This window comes from Pleurodeles waltl, chromosome 6 (genome assembly GCF_031143425.1).
Source record: "Pleurodeles waltl isolate 20211129_DDA chromosome 6, aPleWal1.hap1.20221129, whole genome shotgun sequence".
Taxonomy (NCBI): Eukaryota; Metazoa; Chordata; class Amphibia; order Caudata; family Salamandridae; genus Pleurodeles; species Pleurodeles waltl.
Genome location: NC_090445.1, coordinates 1,552,405,303 through 1,552,421,775, shown reverse-complemented (window position 1 = coordinate 1,552,421,775; position 16,473 = coordinate 1,552,405,303).

Genomic DNA, 16,473 nt, shown 5'->3' with positions numbered 1-16,473 from the left:
GGGAGATCGCAACCCCGCTCTGCGTGGTTTTCGGATCATCGTCCGGCTGGATTTCCGCCGCAAACACCGCTGGGCGTGTAAAAACAACGCAAGGCCTGCCCGGACCTGAAAGTGCTGACCGGATCGACGCATCGCTCTCCTGCGGAGAGAAGAAACGACACGCCCTGACCTGACGAAAGGAGAAACGACGCAAGGTCTCCCTCGTGAGTGAAACTGACGAATCGCAAGCCCTTTTTGACGCACACTCGCCCATGCGGGGTTATTCTTGACGCACCCAAGTTACATTTTCACGCTAACAGTGTTAGTGTGTGTTTAAAACTACTTGAAGACTCTTTTTGATTTTTAATTGATAACTTGACTTGTGTATTGTGGATTTTTGTCGTTTTGGTCTTGTTTTGTTTAGATAAATATTTCCTGTTTTTCCTAGACCTGTGTTGTGTCATTTTGTAATGTTTTCATTAAGTTACTGTGTGTGTTGGTAGAAATACTTTACACCTAGCACTCTGAAGTTAAGCCTAATGCTCTGCCAAGCTACCAAGGCGTTAAGCAGGGGTTTGCTGAGGGTGATTCTCTTTTACCCTGACTAGAATGAGGGTCCTTGCTTGAACAGGGGGTAGCCTGACTGTCAACCAAAGACCCCACTTCTAACATTGGTGATCAGCGGTTGGGATTTGGACTTGTATTTGTTCTTGACATACAGTGATTAAGTGTACACTACTGTTTTGAGTGCAGACCACTACGTGACCACTTACTACTTGTTTGGTGATCTTTAATTTTTCTCTTTTGCTTGGATTTTTTCCTACATCCTTTTTTGTGGTAATCTTTGATTGACTTCTAAACTTCATTTGGGAACTTGTTTTCTGCTTTTTTGGAACTTTGCACTTTTGTTGACTTTTCATCATGTCCCAATCTGGAGATGCATCAGTTGGAGCTACTTTTGACCTGGAGAAATTGGATAGCTATAGCAAGCCTCAGCTAAAGAAGTTCTGTAAAAGTTTTGACTGTCCCATTAAGAGCTCATCCAAGAAGGAGGAGCTGCAAAAGGCGCTGAGGGCCCAGGTGACAGCCAAGAGCACTGAAGGGCACATCGAGGATGAGGAGGATGAGGAGGATGAGGAGGAGGAAGGGCAGTCCATACACAATGGTATTGTGAGTGGGCCTGTTATGTCCAGGGAGAAGGTCTTCGGGGCAGGTAGCAGTGTCTCATCTAAGGGTCTGACCCCTGAGGAATTGCAGGACACACAGGCAGAAAGGGAGCACCAGAGGGAGTTAGAGAAAATTAGGATGGCCATTGAAGAGAAAACATTGTTGTTGGCTCATGAGCTCAGCTTGAGGGAGATGGATCAGAGGAGCCAGTCTAGTAGGGATGGCGGCAGCCACATAACAGTGCAGCCTGAGAGGAGGGTGCACATTCCTAAAGATCTTGTGAAGGATTATAAGAGGGAGTCTGCTCTCCATATGACCTCATTGGGGGGTGGGTCTGTAGAAGCACTTTGAGGTAGAGGGGAGGGATACACTGACAGCCTTGGGGATGCTCAGAATCTCACCTACTCTAGCATGAAGGATGCCCTACTCACAAGGTGTGGTCTCACCCCTGAGCAGTACAAGGATAAGTTGAGATCCTACAAGAAGAAGGAATCCCAAACATGGTTGGAATGTGTTGATTCTTATTGCAGGTCACTGGATGGTTGGGTGAAGGGCAGTAAGGTAATTACCTATGAGGGGCTTTACAATCTGATTGCTTGGGAGCACTTCTACAGTTTATGTTTTCCAGAGCTGCGCCAGCACCTGATTGACAGCAAGCTGACTGACCCCAGGAAGCGGACCGCTGGGAGAGCACCAGGGTCCAGAAGAGGTATGGGGGAGACCACACCAAGGGTGGGCAGGGTCCTTCTCAGAAGAAAGGGGGAGTAAGGGTAAACAGGGGGAGTTCTCTAAAGGGCCCCAAACTGATTCCCAGGGTAAGGATTCCCAACCCCCCAGTGAGAAGAAGCCATGGTTCTCCAAAGGGAAGTCAGTGGCAGGTGGTCCCCCACATAAGTGCTATGCATGTGACCAGGTGGGTCATGTGAGGGGGGACCCCAAATACCCCAAAAGTACACCGGCACCCACTGGTGCACCGTCCCAGAGTTTGGCCAGTGTAGCGCTTGGGAAGGAGTTGGTTTCAGGTGGGTGGGAACCAGCTGAGATGACCCTTGTCTCACTAGGGACAGTGAGATGGTCCAGAGAACCCTTGTGTCTGAGAACACTAAGAAGTACAGGCAGTGGGTGACCCTTAATGGACAGAGGGTGGAGACTCTGTGAGACACAGGAGCCTTTGTGACTACAGTGAGGAGTCAGCTGGTGTCTGAAGAGCAGATTGATCCCCGTGTACTTCACCAAGTAGTTGCAGTGGACAACTCAGAGCGCCTGTGCAGAGTGGTGCAGGTTCCCTTTGAATGTAGGGGTATCAGGTTCCTTGAAGGTAGCTGTGAGTCCAGCCATGCCTGTTGATTGTTTGCTAGGCAATGACCTGGAGGATTCCCCTTGGAAGGAGGTGGAACACAGGTCTCACTTGGAGATGTTGGGTCTGCCTGGGTGGGTATGAGTATCCACCCGGTCAATGGCAGCCCTTCAGGGTAATCAAGAGGCCCCTGGAGCCTGAAACAGTGGCCCAGGGGACTGCCAAGAAGAGGAAGGGCAGGGGGCATGGGAATCCGGCCCCAGAAGTTCCCACGGTCCGGGAGGAGACAGAGCCTGAGGGTGACACCCCAGAGCCTACACTGGAACAGGTGGCTGAACTGGGGGAGGTACCTGAGCTGTTGCAGTGGCAGCAGGAAGGGGGGCCCACCAGGGAAGCATTCTGTGCAGCACAGAAGACATGCCCTACTTTGGAGGGTTTGCAGCAGCAAGCTGCAGACCAGGCGGCTGGCAAGGATCCAGGATCACACCTGATTTATTGGGAGGATGACCTCCTGTATAGCGAGCCTAAGGTTCCTGAGCCTGGGTCAGCCCTTGTGCTGGTGGTACCCCAGTGCTTCAGGGCCTTCCTATTGGAGTTGGCTCATGATGTGCCTTTAGCTGGACATTTGGGGCAGGACAAGAACTTTGGGAGGCTTGTCACCCACTTTTACTGGCCCCTAATGCACAGACACTCAGATGCACATTGCAGGTCTTGTCAGACTTGCCAGGCAAGTGGCAAGAGTGGGGGGGAAATGTTAGGCTCCCCACCAACCTGTGCCTGTTGTAAGTACTCCCTTTGAGAGGGTAGACATTGACATTGTGGGGCCTCTGGATCCCAAGACAATCATGGGCAACAGGTTTATCCTGGTCTTGGTAGATCATGCCACCCGGTACCCAGAAGCCATTCCTTTGAGATCAATCACTTCCCCTGTGGTGGGTCGTGCTTTGATGGGGGTTTTTACCTGCATGGGGTTCCCCAAGGAAGTGGTGTCTGATAGGGGTACCAACTCCATATCCACATATATGAATTCTCTGTGGAAGGAGTGTGGGGTAACCTACACGTTCACTATCCCTTACCACCCCCAAAGTAATGGTCTGGTTGAGAGATTCAACCGCACCTTAAAAGGCATGATCATGGGCCTGTCAGAGCCCTTGAGGTAGAAGTGGGACGTCCTCTTGCCATGCCTTCTGTTCGCCTACAGGGAGGTGCCTCAAAAGGGACTTGGGTTTAGTCCCTTTCAGCTGATTTATAGCCACCCTGTGAGGGGACCTTTAAGTCTGGTGAAGGAGGCTTTGGAAAAAGCTCCTAGTACCCCCCCCACCCCCCCCCCCCAGGATGTATTCAGTTACATGCTGGCTTTGAGAAACCAGACTGCCCGCTTCAGGAGTCTCGCACAGGAGAACCTGGAAGCAAACCAGGAGGACATGAAACGCTGGTCTGACCAGAATGCCACTCTGGTCGAGTTTCAACCTGGACATAAAGTGTGGGTGATGGCACCAGTGGAGCCTAGGGCACTCCAGGATAAGTGGACTGGGCCATTTGAGGTGGTGGAGCGCAAGAGTGAAGTCACCTACCTGGTGGACTTGCGGTCTCCAAGGAACCCTTTAAGGGTCCTGCATGTCAACTGCCTGAAACCTCACTTTGAGGGGACTGAACTGTCAATGCTCCTTGCAACAGATGATGGGGTAGAGGAGGAAAGTGAGCCTCTTCCTGACCTCCTGTCTGCAGGAGAAAAAGATGGGTCAGTGGAGTGATCCTCTCCCTGACTGATGAGCAGCAAGGTGACTGTCGCCACATGCTGGGACAGTTTTCCTTACTGTTTTCCCTGATCCCAGGAGTCACACACTTGTGCACACATGATGTGGACAATGGTGACAGTACACCTATTAAACAGAAGTTTTACAGGGTGACTGACAGGGTCAGGGCATGCATTAAGGATGAGGTATCCAAAATGCTTGCCCAAAGGTTATTGAGCACTCCAGCAGTCCTTGGGCCAGCCCAGTGCTATTGGTCCCAAAGGCTGATGGACCTGGTGCCACTCCAGAACTCAGGTTCTGTGTGTACTACCAGGGACTCAATGCCGGTCAGCAAGACTGACGCACACCCCATCCCCCGAGCTGATGAGCTCATTGACTGGTTGGGAGCTGCCAAGTACCTCAGTACATTTGATTTAACATCTGGGTACTGGCAGATTGCCTTAACTAAGGGGGCCAAGGAGAGGTCAGCATTCTCTACCCCAGATGGACACTTTCAGTTTAAAGTGATGCCATTTGGGATGAAGAATGCCCCTGCCACCTTTCAGAGGTTGGTCAACCAGGTGTTGGCTGGGCTGGATGAGTTCAGTGCCATCTACCTGGATGACACTGCTGTGCTTAGTTCCACATGGGAGGAACACCTGCAACACCTCTGGAGAGTGTTAGAGGCCCTGCAGAAGGCAGGCCTCACTATTAAGGCAAGCAAGTGCCAAATAGGGCAGGGTTCTGTGGTGTACTTAGGACACCAGGTGTGGAGTGGCCAGGTGGCACCCCTACAGCCTATGATTGACACAATTCTGGCTTGGGAGACTACCAAGACCCAGACTGAAGTGAAAGCCAGTTTAGGTCTCAAAGGATACTACAGGAGGTTTGTTAAGGGATATGGTACCATTCTTACCCCCTTAACTGAGTTGACTTCTAAGAAGCAACCCAGGAAAGTGATCTGGACAGAGGCTTGCTAGAACGGTTTTAATGCCCTGAAGGCTGCCATGTGCACAGCACCTGTGTTGGAGGCACCTGACAACTCCAAGGAGTTTGTTGTGCAAACAGACGTCTCAGAGCATGGTATTGGAGCAGTACTCTCACAGCTTAATGAAGAGGGCCTAGATCAACCTGTAGCCTTCATTAGCAGGAGGTTACTACCCAGGGAACATAGGTGGAGTGCCATAGAACGTGAAGCGTTTGCTGTGGCCTGAGCACTGAGGAAGCTAAGACCCTACTTGTTTGGGACTCACTTCCGAGTTCAGACTGACCACAGGCCCCTCAGATGGTTAATGCAGATGAAGGGTGAGAATCCAAAACTGTTGAAGAGGTCCATTTCCCTACAGGGGATGGACTTTACGGTGGAACTCGGTCCTGGTACAGAACACGCCAATGCTGATGGTCTGTCCAGGTTCTTCCGCCTTAGTGATGAGAACTCCCATGAGGTTGGGTAGTAGCTCCCCACTTTCAGCTGGGGGGGGGGGCACGTGTTAGACTTTTCATCCTTGGCGTGGTCTCCCTTAACTTTTTGCCTCTGTTCCCCAGGTTGTTGATGTGTGCTGGACTCTGATTTTGCTGTTTTTGTTACTCTGAGCACTTTACCACTGCTAACCAGTGCTAAAGTGCAAGTGCTCCTTTACAAAATGTATATGTAATGGGCTTATCCATGATTGGCATATTTGATTTATTAGTAAGTCCCTAGTACAGTGCACTGGTTGTGCCACCCACATAAGTAGCTCTGTAATCATGTCTCAGACCTGCCACTGCAGTGTCTGTCTGTGCAGTTCTAACTGTAAATTCGACTTGGCAAGTGTACCCACTTGCCAGGCCTAAACCTTCCCTTTTCTTACATGGCAGACACCCCTAAGGTAGGCCCTAGGTAGCCCCAAAGGCAGGGTGCAGTGTACGGTTAAGGTAGGACATATAGAGGGTCATTCTGACCCACCGCCAACAGGCTGGCGGTGCTCCAATGAGCATTCTGACCGCGGCAGTTCAGCCGCGGTCAGAAGCGGAAAGTCAGCGGTCTCCCGCTGACTTTCCGCTGCTCATATGAATCCTCCATGGCTGCGGAGCGCGCTCCGCAGCCATGAGGATTCTGACCCCCCCTACCGCCATCCTGTTCATGGCGGGAAAGCCGCCATGAACAGGATGGCGGTAGGGGGGGTCGCGGGGCCCCTGGGGGCCCCTGCCGTGCCCATGCCAATGGCATGGGCACGGCAGGGGCCCCCGTAAGAGGGCCCCAAAATGTATTTCACTGTCTGCCTTGCAGACAGTGAAATACGCGACGGGTGCAGTAGCACCCGTCGCACCTTCCCACTCCGCCGGCTCGATTACGAGCCGGCATCCTCGTGGGAAGGTCGTTTTCCCCTGGGCTGGCGGGCGGTTTTACTGGAACCGCCCGCCAGCCCAGGGGAAAACTCGTAATACCCGCCGCGGTCTTTTGACCGCGGCGCGGTAATTTGGAGGGCGGGATCCTGGCGGGCGGCCTCCGCCGCCCGCCAGGGTCATAATGAGGCCCATAGTAATGTGTTTTATATGTCCTGACAGTGAAATGTTGCTTAATTAGTTTTTCACTGTTGCAAGACCTGTCCCTCTTATAGGTTAACATGGGGGCTAACTTTAAATCAGATTAAAGTGTAGATTCCCTTTGGGAGCGGATGGACATGTGGAGTTTGGGGTCTCTGAACTCACAATTTAAAAATACATCTTTTAGTAAAGTTGATTTTAAGATTGTGTGTTTTAAAATGCCACTTTCAGAAAGTGAGCATTTTCTTGATTATACCATTTCTGTGACTCTGCCTGTTTGTGGATTCCCTGTCTGGGTCAGTTTGACAGTTGGGCTGGTTGCACCTCACACTAGACAGTGACACAAAGGGATCTGGGGTGTAGTCTGCATTTCCTGATGAGCCATCTGTGCTAGAAGGGAGGGGAGGAGTGGACACTCACACCTGAAAGGGCTGTGCCTGCCCTCACACAATGCAGTCTCCAACCCCCTGGTGAGTTTCTGGGGCCTGGCCTGGGCAAGGCAGGATTTCACATTCAAAAGAGACTTTACATTGAAGTAGACCTACTTCAAAGGAGAAACTGGGTATAAGAAAGGCACCTAAATCCACAGACTTTAGAACACTTCTGAAAACCAAGAGGAACCTCTGCCTGGAGAAGAGCTGAAGAGCTGAGGAAGTAGAGCTCCCCTGCCTGTGACTGTGCTTTGTGGAGCTATCCTGCAGTTGCTGCTTCTGCCAGAGTAAGAGGGCAAAGACTGGACTGTGCGCGCCTTCCATCTTGAGAAGAACTCTCCGAGGGCTTGATTTAGAGCTTGCCTCCTGTTGTTTGAAGTCTCAGGGACAGCAAAGACTTCTCTCTGCCAGCACCTGAAGTCTCTGGAGAGACTCCTACTCTGCCAAGTGGTGCCCATCCATTTCCTGGGACCCTGAAAGTAGAAGCTGGCAGCCTAAGAGGAGGAAATCCACGCACAGAGTGCCGTGTGAGGAAAAGATCGATGCGATTCTGATCTGCAACTGAAGAAACGACGTGCTGCCGGCTCCGCGGCTGAAAATCAACTCTCGCGGGAAATGCGACCGAAGAATCAACGCACGGAGCAAGAGAAACGACGTGCAGCATCGCTGACGGAGGCTGGGAGATCACAACCCGCACTGCGTGATTTGCAGATCATCTTGCGGGTGGATTTCCCATGCACTCACTACTGGGCGTTTAAAAACAACGCAAGGCCTGCCTGGACCCGAGAGTGCTGACCGGATCGACGCACTCCTGCAGAGAGAAGAAACGGCACGCCCTGACCCGACGAAAGGAGAAATGATGCAACGTCTCGCTTGTAAGTGAAATCGACTCATCGCAAGCCCTTTTTGACGCACACTCGCCCGTGTGGGGTTATTTTTGATGCACCCAAGGTGCATTTTCACGCTACCAGTGTTAGTGTGTTTAAAACTACTTAAAGACTCTTTTTGATTTTGAATTGATAACTTGACTTGTGTATTGTGGATTTTTGTCGCTTTGGTCTTGTTTTGTTTAGATAAATATTTCCTATTTTTCTAAACCTGTGTTGTGTCATTTTATGGTGTTTTCATTAAGTTACTGTGTGTGTTGGTACAAATACTTTACACCTAGCACTCTGAAGTTAAGCCTACTGCTCTGCAAAGCTACTAAGGGGGCAAGCAGGGGTTAGCTGAGGGTGATTCTCTTTTACCCTGACTAGAGTGAGGGTCCTTGCTTTTACAGGGGGTAACCTGACTGTCAACCAAAGACCCCATTTCTAACAGCCACATCTGCTCCAAGGGACATGGACATAAGCTTCACTTGGTATCTTTCTTATTGGTAGCATTTTTACACTCTCCTCAGCTTGAATTGTTCCAACTGAAGGCACTTTCTGAGTGGCGTTCTTCTGCTCTCCTTACTTTGCCAATCTGCCTTCCCATTTGCCTAATGCTCCCCATGTTTGAATATTTGTGATTAATTCTTTAATGTGCATTCTCATGCTGGGTGACCTCATGTTTGAAATGTCCTTTGAACTCAATTCTAACCTGTAACTTCTCTCTAAAAATTTTGATGGGTCCAAATCAATCTCATATTTCTCTGCTAATTCTGCCATTTTTTTTAAAGTCTGATCTGCTCGGTTTGTGATATCCTTGTACATGAAGCGCAATTCATCTTCACTGTAAGTATCTAATCTTTCCAACTACAGTGTTCCTTCAATTAAATCATTTAACTCTAATTTTCATCTGGGCACATTCACTGTCCTATCTCTCCATGTGGTTTCCTCTGTTCTGACACTATTGTTTGTTATGCCTGTTGCTCCACTCAGAGTGTCCAACCACTCAGTCAGTTGCTGTGCTGGAAATCCCTGCAGACTAATAGTGCTTCCCTGTGTCATGATTTGCGGGGTATTACATGGGACTCTCATAATCTGTTCTGTTGAGGGCATGTGTGAAACTAAAGTTCCTTGAAGACATCTCCCATCTATTATTGGACCTGTTCGATCTAACATCTGGTTAGGATCTGTAATTTGCAAAAGAGTCATACCCGGAACAGATGCAGCTAATTTTGCCATTTCTGATTTAGTTGAGTATGCCTTTCTTGTGTAGCTGTATTTCTGTTCTCATATGCTTTCTGCTCTGTTTTGTCTGCCTGCTTCTTTTTCATTTTAGGTCTTGTATTCCCATCACTTCTTCTGCTATAGCTAGAAACATTTTTACTCCCTCTAGCATGCCTGATCTCCAAATATTCTGTTCCTCATCCCATCTAGCTTCTGCAAATGTTTTTCTGCTTCCTTATTCTATTCTCAAATCTCAGTGTTTCTTTTTATTGTGCCATTAATTCCCAAATAGCAAATTGTAATGGTCTTGGGGGAGGCTTTAATTCGCACAATATTCCCCTCTCTTTTTTTAGTCCTCCAATTAGAGGTTCTGTAACATAAAAAAGCCTATGAACCTTCTTTCTCTGTCATTTTACACCATTGTTTGATCCAAATGCATGCCAAAACTCCCCTTGCTTCTATCACCTGATTTGCTGGAGTATCCGGGGGCGGTGTTGACTCACCCTCTCCAATTGAAATAAACACATCTCCTCTCAGCACTCTTCTTAAAGCTTTGAAAATCTTTTTTTTTTTACTAGTATCAACAAATGCAAATTTGTAAAAACCCAGGAAGTAATTTTTAAGCCCACAATTCTTTTCGCAAGCTGTTCTCAACCTAAAACAACCCAGTACTGTCCACAAATACTTGTGCGGCTTTTCACTAAACGACCAATCCCAGTGCAGACCAAATGATGTCACACTTTTGCGGCTGCAAATCACTTTGTAACTATCTCTTACACTACTTTGCATACACACTCTAAATGCAAAATATTGCGAGCACTAAAAACCAAAAACATGTCTGCTCACCACAGGTGAACTTGAACACTTTGAAAGCTGTACGGGCTACATTTCCGACTGTGGCTTTCATATTTACACACATGAAACTTGACCAGCACATCCCACACTGGTTGAAATGGATCCTCCATGTGCACTCAGGATTCACCTAATACCAACCAACAACTCCCACTCACTCAAGGAAAGCTACTGGTATCGTCAATGGTTCCGCATGACCAATACCTCACTGCAGACAACAAATTAAGTAAGTGTCTCAATACACTTGTGCATCACTCTGGAGTCAGGCCGGGAATGGCCTGTAACCAGCAACAACCTCTGTAGACATTTTTTAGCACAACGTGCCACAATCACTTCAAGTATGACGACTCTACAAATACCTCACAACATCACACCTCACCACAATTTTAGCAAAAGCACTGCAAGCACAAAACCCTTCTCATACAAATACTGTACACTTGCAACACAACGCTGGAATTACCTCAACCTCTCAAACTAACCATAAAACAACTCACAGTGTGGAATACAATTACAGTTACCCCTCCAAAGGGACATAACTCTCTCTCTACTACCAAATATTTGTCACTACTCTTAACACTAATTAAAATTTATGGTTCTCCCCCCCTCATGGGTCAAAGACATAACTCTGCTTCAAAGAACTGAGAATGCATCTCCTCCTGGTCAGGTGTCATAAAACACTTTTACTGAGGTTGATCGGATCATTGAACCCACTGTGGTTGACCAAATACAATTATTCCAATCTCAACCAATACGACAACAAATTTAAACACCATAACCAGTTTGGCCATGGAAACAAAACTCCAATCAGTGAAAGGTTTCAAACCTTTATTATAACCACAACGTCAGGTAAATAGTACGTAAGACTAGATTATAGAAGTAAATTAAAACTATAGGCTGACCAAAACTGTGAAACAAGTTTATTTTACTCAATATCAAAACCATTAAACATTCCAAAAGAATTACATACCCAAACAATGCTATAAATTGTGCAACAGAAACAGATTTCAAATCATTAGATGGTAACATCAGTCAAATCCAAATTCACTGATCAATATATCAGTTTTTATGGACAAGGTCCTCGGTACTGCTATCACAAATTAGGACAAGCATGTCTGAAAAAGGGTTAACACATGCGGGCAAAAGCAAAAAGAAAAAGAAGACAAAAATAATTTGAAAAAGTAATCTATCTCAGGTTAGATTAGACAAAATGAACCAAAATAAAAAGGTGTCAGCATGCTAATTTAATTAAAATAAGGCAAGGGGACAAATAGTATTGTGATTGATTATACCTCTCCCGGATCAGCATTCAATTCAGGTTTGTCAGCAGAACACTTCATATTCAGCAGAATTCCTCTGAAGCATCATCAATGGAAAGTGCAGAACGCGAGCTGCACATCAGAAACATGCATGGGACAAATTAACAATACAAAATTTTAAGAAGGGACTTAACAATAGAAGCATTAAATGGGACTAAGTAAAGACTTAACGGGGTGAGAGCCAAGAGAAAACAAAATGAAGACTGTCTAAAAATTGGTCGATCGAGTACAACCACATCTCATAAAAACAGCAATATCCAATTAAAATTAGAACACCCATTATGTTTGCAAGATCTCCAGATTCTCTCAGGGTAGGTGTGAAGTCATCTCTCCTTCCATGTGACGCCAGCAATAACTAGCAACTCTGTACATTAGTTGATACATCCCAAATCTTCCCATGGCTCACAATAGTTCTCTCCTTTCACATGGATCCAAACGAATAAACAATGTGGTCTGTCTTAATGTTAAAATATCCAGCTCTTGATGTACCAATTACAGAGTCAGTGAGGAAAAGCCTTACACATAGTACAATAGGACTCTTTGTTAAACATGTGAAACAACCTAATGGAAAAATTCAGGTTAAAGGGAAAGAAATTATTCAGCTTTTTCACTACTGCTGCAAATATGAAACATCAGGCCTAGTTATGTCAACACAAGAAATTCAATTAATTAATATAACCATTACTAAAAAATGCAAACTTATAAGTTCATCTCATTATTATTATATCATAAAATATGCAAAGCATTTAAATATTGATTTCCATCTTTGTTAATACATTATATTAAATATGACTGAGATGTGCATTTATTTTTCTACACATGTGTAACTTTAAACTAATAACTCATATAGATCAACATAAATCATTATTATCTTCTACTCATAAAAATTCATTCTAATGATTAATAATTCTCAAACATTGTTATAAATCAGACTAGCATTTTATTAAACATGGTTGGGTACAATGCCTGCCATGGTAAATGATGTCCAACAATGGTAGGCACAATGTCCACCATACTGTGTACACTTTAAAATACATTTCAGTGCATCTCAGTTAGGCTTTCAATGCAAATATAAAGTCACCTAATGCTGACTTTTGTGCCACTAAAGCAATACCAACATTTTAGCTCTAACAACTGAGACCTATGGTAGCAGGGTCAGTACCAGGGCGACCTTTCTACGTAAGCATGATCAGTATCAGCGTGAGCTATCTATGTAACCAGGGTCACTCCCAAAGCCAGTGCCAGGGTGAGCTGTCTATGTACCCAGGATCAGTACCACGGCAAGTTATGTAACCAGAATCAGTGCCAGGGCGAGCTGTCTTTGTAAGCATGGTCAGTACCGGGGTGACTCCTCTCTATGTAACCAAGATCATCACCTGGACGAGCTGTCTATTAAACCATGGTCATACCAGTATGAACTGACTATGTAACCCGGGTCAGTACCAGGGCAAAGCTGTCTATGTAACCATGGTCAATGCCAGGGAGAGCTGTGTCAGTAACAGGACGAGCTGTCTATGCAACTATTGTCAGTGCAAGGTGGGCTGTCTTTGTAACTAGGATCAGTATGAGGGTGAGCTCTCTATATGACCAGAGTGAGTACCCGGACGAGCTGTCTTTGTAACCAGGGTCAGTGCCATGACAAGCTGTCTATGTAACCAGAGCCATTGCGCTTTTTAACCAGTGCGCAATAGTGCGCTATTTAGCCAGTGCGATATTTAACCATGGTCAGTACCAGGGAGAGCTGTCTATGTAACCAGGGCCAGTGCCAGGGCGACCTGCCTGTGTAATCGGGGCCAGTCCCAGAACGAGCTGTCTATGTAATAGAGGTCAGTACCAGCCCAGGGCGAACTGCTGATGTAACCTGAGTCATTACCAGGGCGAGCTGTCTGTACCAGAACGAGCTGTATACGTTACTGGAATCAGCCTTTTATTTTACTATTTCACAAACAGAGGAAATATCTTCTCAGAAATGAGGCATGCTCCATTCCAGCTCCGCGTTAACCCTTCCCTTTCCAAAAGCTATATTCTTGAGGTTAATTATCAAATTTAATATTCACTTAGGGGTAATAAAAAATAGTAATTTTCCTGAGATGGGATGAGTTGACGAGTGTTTTTATAGCGTCTGTGAGGCGGGTGGTACAGTGGGCAATCGCGCCCCAGCCCCTTATCGACGCCAAAAGCGTAGACGCAGCATATCGCGCTTTAATAAAGTCTCCTCAAATGTCTCCATATTCTTTTTAATATATCAAATAATGAGAGAGATGATTGCCGGGGACACAGGAGGGCAGTGAAGGCTGGTGATGGGGCCGCGAGTGTGGCATTATTAGGGCAGCGGGGTGTGCACAAGAGAGAGTGGTGGACCGGGGTAGGGCAGCGGCGGCAGGGATCAGGCGGGGTAGGCCCCGGTAAACTCTCCGCGCGCTGCAAGGCTAGATGACTGCCTTGTGTATGAGGCAGGGTCGGAAACCACTTCCCTCGCCCGCCCGGTACAGTAAGGGTGAGTGACTTTGTTCTATCACCCTCGGAATTATGGGAAGACACGGTGACGGACCGTGGATCTAGCAGATCCGGTGAAGACAACCCTCTACTTCTCCCCAGTGAGGTGAGCAGGCGGGGAGGCACCTCCGTGCTCTTCTGCCCCGTGAAGATTACCTTTAATGCCCTGAGCAGGCCGAGATCAGACAGTCCCTCTTTGTAATCTCTCTGTGCACTGCCAGTCAGTGATCCCTCTGTACATTGCCGGGACTGGTGACCCTTCCTGTATTATCAGGCCCTGTGACACCCTCCCTGCACTACCTACCCATGAACCCATCCTTGTGTGGCCGAGGCCAGGTGACCCTTCCTTAAATTATCCAGGCATTACCCATTCGGATGATCTCCCTCACTCCTCCCCACATTACCCAACTGGCAGTGCTTAATTTGTAAATTAAGAGGTGCCTGTGCTCAAAGCCCTTCTCTTAAACACGAGGCTGCTGTAATTACATCTGCCAGCACGGAATACTGAGGCAGCCTAATCCTGAAGCCATCTCGGACCTCTTCAATCCATTTACGGCCACCCCTGCCCCTTCAGCTCATCCGGCAACTTTCTACTTTCTAATTTCTCCCTTCATGACGCTTTTTCGTTTTTCCCTTCCTCCGTCTTTCCCATATGTGTCTTTTGCTCGCAGCAAATGTTTGAGGCATAAGAATAAGCCTCGGCCCTCACAAATAAGTGCCGGTGCTCAGCACCGAAAACAACCACAAATTAAGCACTGCCAACTGGGTGATCCCTCTGTGCGTTACCCAGCCATGGGAATCCCCTCCCCCACCGCATTACGCTTTTAGATGACCCCACGCTCCATCTCCCAGTCGGGTGGCCCCTTCCTGCAGTACAGGGCAAGTGACCTTTCCCACTGCATTACAGAGGGCATGTGAAGTGCCATGTGATTACCCAACAACGTGATCCCTCGGATTACCCGTTCAGATGACCCCTCCCTGTATTACCCAACCAGGTAACCACTCATTACCCCCCACACACACACATTACCAGCCAGGTGGCCATTCCCTGCATTACCAGGCTAGTGACCCCACCCTCCATTGCCAAGCCAGCTGACCTCTAATTGCAGTAGCCAGCCAGGGGACTCGTCCCCTCATTGTCCAGTCAAGTTAACACTTGCAAGTGCCCATTCAACCACACTGCCTTGCATTATCAAGTCACCTTCGGGCAACACTAAGGTTTTAACCAGAAAGCCATCTACTCCTGATCTCAGGCGCAGCTAGCGTAGTACACAAAGCAAGGACAACTCAACACCTAAGGAGGAAAAAAACACCACTATGTGTAAAAGTGCGAGCAAACGTCCTGGTGTAGCAAGCTGTCCGATATAATAACAAAGAGTATATTCAAATGAAGATACAAAGGCTTTTCACTTCCTGTGCTGCTTGGGGCGCCACAAGCTCACCATCATAGTACATCACAACCTCATCACCATAGTATATAACATATAACATGCTAACCTTCATGGTACATCACATGCTTACCATCATTGTACATCACAAGCTAACCATCATGGTTCATCAAAAGTCACCTTCAAGTTTGAATATAGTTTACAAGCTATTCATTGTGATACATTACAAGTTGGCCATCATAGTACATTACAAGCTCACTTTTAAGGTATATCACAAGTTGGTCATCATGGTTCGTCATCATGGTACATCATAAGCTCACCATCATAGTACATCACAAGGTCTCTTTCATTGTACATCACAAGCTAACACTGATGGTACATCAGAAGCTCATTTTAACAGTACATCATGCTCACCTTCATGCTACATCACAAGCTTACCATCATAGAACGTTGCAAGCTCACCATCAAGGTACATCACAATCTCACCTTCATGGTACGTCAAAAAAGCTCACCATCATAGTACATGACAAGTTCACCTTCAGGGTACATCACAAGTTTACCATCATAGTACTGAAGTAAACAAAAAAAGTGATGGGTGGAATATTTGAATTAATCAAAGCCACTGGTAATCACTCTTGACCGCTTCCAAGGCCATAGTTATTTTGCTCACCAGGCCACCTCAGATTAGATTCAGATATTAGTAAATCAGTCTTGATCTTGCTTTAAAAGGAACAGTCCAGCCTCAATGCCAAAGCAGGTCCTCTCTGAAGTGAAACACAAGCAACTCAAGACCAGTTTTGCCATAGTTGGAGATGTTCAGTCTGGTCCAACTTGGGGCCATTGGTACAGTGAAAGCAGGAACCACATCTGGGCACACCCACCAGACTTAGATTGTTACACTGAAGTATGCAAAAAAGTAATTGTTGGAATGCTTAAATTAATCTCAGCGACTGTTAATCACTTAGTGGCAGCATGGGAGGAGTCACAAACACAGCAAAACACAGAGAGAGGGGGGCACGACCATTGAGAAGCTGGGTGGCGCAGGCTCTAGAAGATACTGAGCAATGAGGACACAGGCAGACAGAGTCACATGAACACTGGGAGACACAAACCAGCAGCAAGGACACAGATAGGCATATAAACTGGGCGACAGCGACCGTAGGAGACACTAAGGGACACCAACACTAAAACA